The 3,807-nt window shown below is 37.2% G+C and overlaps 1 pseudogene across 1 annotated transcript; it reads left to right on the top strand.

Moving 5' to 3' along the window:
• The first annotated feature begins 2,062 nt into the window (after positions 1–2,062).
• On the top strand, positions 2,063–3,417 carry LOC306662225 (protein phosphatase EYA3-like; annotated as a pseudogene). Its single transcript has one exon. The product of its transcript is annotated as a protein phosphatase EYA3-like (transcript).
• Positions 3,418–3,807: the final 390 nt, after the last annotated feature.

Raw genomic sequence — 3,807 nt, 5'->3', positions numbered from 1 at the left:
ACATATAAGTTAGGTAAGGGGAACCAGTTTTTTTATTCTGAAACTTTCAGTTATCTTTTATTTCTGATTACATGCTACATTTTCCAAGTTATCAAGATCTTTTCTGTTGCTTTTTAAAGCATATTCTACAATATATTCTCTATATTCTATTAATTATCTCACACTTAGAATATTGCTGTGATATAACATTAAATTATAGGGGTTTCAGTTTCCACCCCTTCTTCTCACTCTTCTGAATAGCACATCCAATACTGCAGCCTGGACTGATTTATTTCCTCCCCGTAGAATTTTAAATTTTTATTTGACAACTTAAATAGTTTGGCATATTTCTATCATTATTCCACCTATTATTTCTATCTTTATTATGTTAATTTGTGAACTTTTTCTTCTCCCTGCATGGTTGACTCTTGGAGGACTACAAGAAAATTTAAAATTTCTGTGTCCTGTTTGGTACATCTGCTACAGCATTCAGGACCTGGAAAACAGTAAAAAAGTTTGATTTATTAATTTATTAATGGTATATTAGTGTGTGAGACAATTGAAACATTACTCACTATAAACAGAGACAATTTTCCACTGCCGAATAGGTTAGGCATGAAACACAGTTTTATATATTTGTGACTGTGTTAGTCAAGTTCCCAACATAGTGTCAAAATACCTGAGAAAATCAACGTATAAGAAGGAAAAATTTATTTTGGCTCACAGTTTCAGAGGTTTCAGCGCATGGTCCTATTGTTTTGAGCCTATAGTAACCCAGCACATCACAACAGAAACCAGCAGCTGTGCAGCTGCTCAACACACAGTAGCCAGGAAGGAGAGAGAGAGAGGGAGAGAGAGAGAGAGAAACAGGTTAAAAGGGCATGTCCCCAGTAACTGATTTCCTCTAATGAGGCTTTTACCTTTTAAGGGTTTCACCTCCTAAAAGCATCACAAGTTGCTTTAGTAACTTGACCAAGTCTTTAGCACAGTGGGCCTTTGGGGGACATTTAAGATCCAAACCATAGTAGTATTTCTACTGTAAATTTTTCTTTAGTATTAGACAATTACTTTATCTGCAAAGACTAATGTGATTTTTCTCTAAGCTTTACCAAGCACCCTAAATCTTTGTCATTGAGTTATTGACCCGTCATTGAGCTTCAACCAGCCTTAATGCAACTCATATTTCAATTGCTTTGTCCCTTACTTAACTCTCATTGTTGTATTTGTCTAACACAATAGCAGAGACCATCAGCTCTTTTGATATCATGTGATCAAAAACTCCTTATAAATCAAGTTGACCTCTAATTAGTCAATTGTGATTTTGCAAAATCTTTTAATAATTACCCATACTTCATGGGTTAGGGTTTTAAAATATTAGTGTTTTGAAAAATGATCTTATTAAAGAGATTATCTTAAAAATCTATTATAAAGTTTGAGTTTATAGTCATTACACAATTTGCTTAATAAAATTCTAGTTTATGTGATTTTGTCCATTCTAGGTCAGGAATCTTGTATAGAAGTATGGCAAAAATGCCATCCATATAAACAAAAGCAGTATACTAAACAACTGAAAATATTGACGTGTCATATTGTTTGGTGTTAAAATGTCCTTGTGATTTGCAAAGTATTTCATTTTAGCCAAAAATGTGGAGAATTTGTTTAACAACTGCCTTTCCATAGATCTACAATGCACTTCTGTATAGCATTTATTATATAAATAGAGCTGGTTCAAAGAATTAAGTTTGAGATACTAAATTAAATGCTAGTAATTAAAAGGTTTGTTTTATAATTCCCATGTTTTCCTCTTCACCTTTTATCTTTTTAATTATAGCTACTATTCTTAGATCTAGATCCCTGTTATATCTAAAATATTTCTCTAGAAATGGCATTACAACACATTTAAAATAAACTATGCTGCACAAAGGAATAAGAAAGAAAAATCATGCATAGAAGTAGAGAATATGGATATAGTATGAAAAGAACAATATGAGATGGAAGAAGCAGCTAAAATCAGTGGTTAAGTACAACTTCATTAGACAAAAACAAAAATAGTCCTGTTTCTAGGGATGCACATTCAGGTTATGCTAACACCACGGTTTCCTCTACTCTGCTGGTTCTACTGTGGGTCTGGACTGGTCCCCATGTCTTGCTGTGGGGTTTCTGCAGTCTTTGGATTGTGAAGACTGTGGAGAGAGACTTGTAACCCAGTCACATAAGTATAATAAAGAAATATAAGCTCTCATGGAAGAACTGCAAGATTTATCAGAGCAAACAGTGAAAAAAGCCAAGATGCAGGAACCAGGAGAGCAAACTTAGTCAACTAAGCAACCCGGATATCAGTGATCAGAAACCTGAAACATCAAGCCTTGCTTCAAACCTTAACATGTCAGAGGAAATTATGACTCGCACCGATTACATCCCTCACTCATCCAGTGATTATACCTCACAAATGTATTCTGCAAACCTTTGCACATATCCTGTCAGTTCCTGTTTCAGAAACTGCTTACCCTGGGCAGACTCAGTACCAGACACTACAGCAGTCTCAACCCTATGCTGTCTATCCTCAGGCAACACAAACATAGGAACTACTTCCTTTTGCTTTAAGCACAAATGCCAGCCTGATAGCAACCTCATTCACAATTGCCAACATCCCAGTAGCAGCAGTTGCCAGCATCTGAAACCAGGACTATCCCATCTATACCATTATTGATCAGAATCAGTACCAGACCTGCTACCCCAGCTCCAGCTTTGGGGTCACAGGCCACACTAACAGTGATGCTGAGAGTACCACATTAGCAACTACCACATACCAGACAGAGAAACCCAGTGTCAAGGTACCTGCACCAGCAGCCCAGAGACTTTCCTCTGGAGACACTTCACAAGCCCACCTTTGTCCCGGACTACACCAAGTAAAGATGCTCATGATCAGTCCAGGAAAAACTGGCAAGAACCAGGGCAAGAGGAAAGCTCTTACTAGTTCTTCTCAAGACAGTGAAATGGAATGGGTATTTTCGTGGAACTTGGATGAAAGCATCATCATCTTTCACTCCCTTCTTACTGGATCCTATGCCCAGAAGTATGGAAAGGACCCAACAATAGTGATTGGCTCAGGTTTAGCAATGGAAGAAATGATTTTTGAAGTGACGCACATCTATTTTTCATGACTTAGAAGAGTATGACCAGGTACATGTGGAATATGTGGCTTCTGGTGACAATGGCCAAGACTTGAGCAACTATAGTTTCTCAACAGATGTCTTCAGTAGCTCCAGAGGCAGTGATAGCCATGGTTCCTCTGCGGGTGTCCAGGGAGATGTGATCTGGATGAGAAAACTGGCTTTCCGCTACCAAATAGTGAGAGAAATTTATGATAAGCATGAAAGCAATGTGGGTGACCTCCCCAGTCCCCAGAGAAAGACATCCTTAACAGGACTCCCATAGCACAAGAAATAAAAGCAAGAATCAACCACTGGGATAGATTCAAACTAAAAAGCTTTCTCTCAGCAAAGGAAACTATCAGCAATGTGAAGAGAGGGCCTACAGAGTGGGAGAAAATCTTTGCCACTCACACTTCAGATAGAGCACTAATTTCCATAATTCATAAAGAATTCAAAAAACTCTACACCAAGAATACAAATAATCCAATCAACAAATGGGCTAAGGAAATGAACAGACACTTCACAGAAGAAGATCTACAAGGAATCAACAGATATATGAAAAAATATTCAACATTTCTAGTAATAAGAAAAATGCCAATCAAAACTACCCTAAGATTCCATCTCACTCCAATTAGAATGGCGATTATCAAGAATACAAGCAACAATAGGTGTT

This window comes from Sciurus vulgaris (genome assembly GCF_902686455.1).
Source record: "Sciurus vulgaris genome assembly, chromosome: 5".
Classification (NCBI taxonomy): domain Eukaryota; kingdom Metazoa; phylum Chordata; class Mammalia; order Rodentia; family Sciuridae; genus Sciurus; species Sciurus vulgaris.
Note: the sequence above shows the minus strand (reverse complement) of the source record. Positions and strands in the feature narration are given on the sequence as shown.